This window comes from Apaloderma vittatum, unplaced genomic scaffold (genome assembly GCF_000703405.1).
Source record: "Apaloderma vittatum isolate BGI_N311 unplaced genomic scaffold, ASM70340v1 scaffold24297, whole genome shotgun sequence".
Classification (NCBI taxonomy): domain Eukaryota; kingdom Metazoa; phylum Chordata; class Aves; order Trogoniformes; family Trogonidae; genus Apaloderma; species Apaloderma vittatum.
In genome coordinates, this window is record NW_009724900.1 from 10,006 (window position 1) to 10,205 (window position 200).

The 200-nt window shown below is 43.5% G+C and overlaps 1 protein-coding gene across 1 annotated transcript in view; it reads left to right on the plus strand.

Annotated features, from left to right (window-relative positions):
* TRIT1 (tRNA isopentenyltransferase 1) overlaps positions 1-200 on the plus strand; it is an 8,535-nt gene that overhangs the window by 4,526 nt on the left and 3,809 nt on the right. The gene's annotated exons all lie outside the window — the stretch shown is intronic.

Below are 200 nucleotides of genomic sequence, written 5' to 3' on the forward strand. Positions count from 1 at the left end.
AAGGGATAAAAAAAAAAATAAAAAAAAAAAAAAAAAAAAAAAAGGCAGGGAGAAACTGGAATGAAAAGACGGGCTTTGAACGAGGTGCAAGAGCTTTCCCGAAGCCATGTGCTTGGTGGCTGTGTCTCACCTTTCTGCTGGCAGGTGTGCTTCAGATCGGCTTGTTTGTGGTCACGGCAATAAAAAGCAGCACCTGCCAG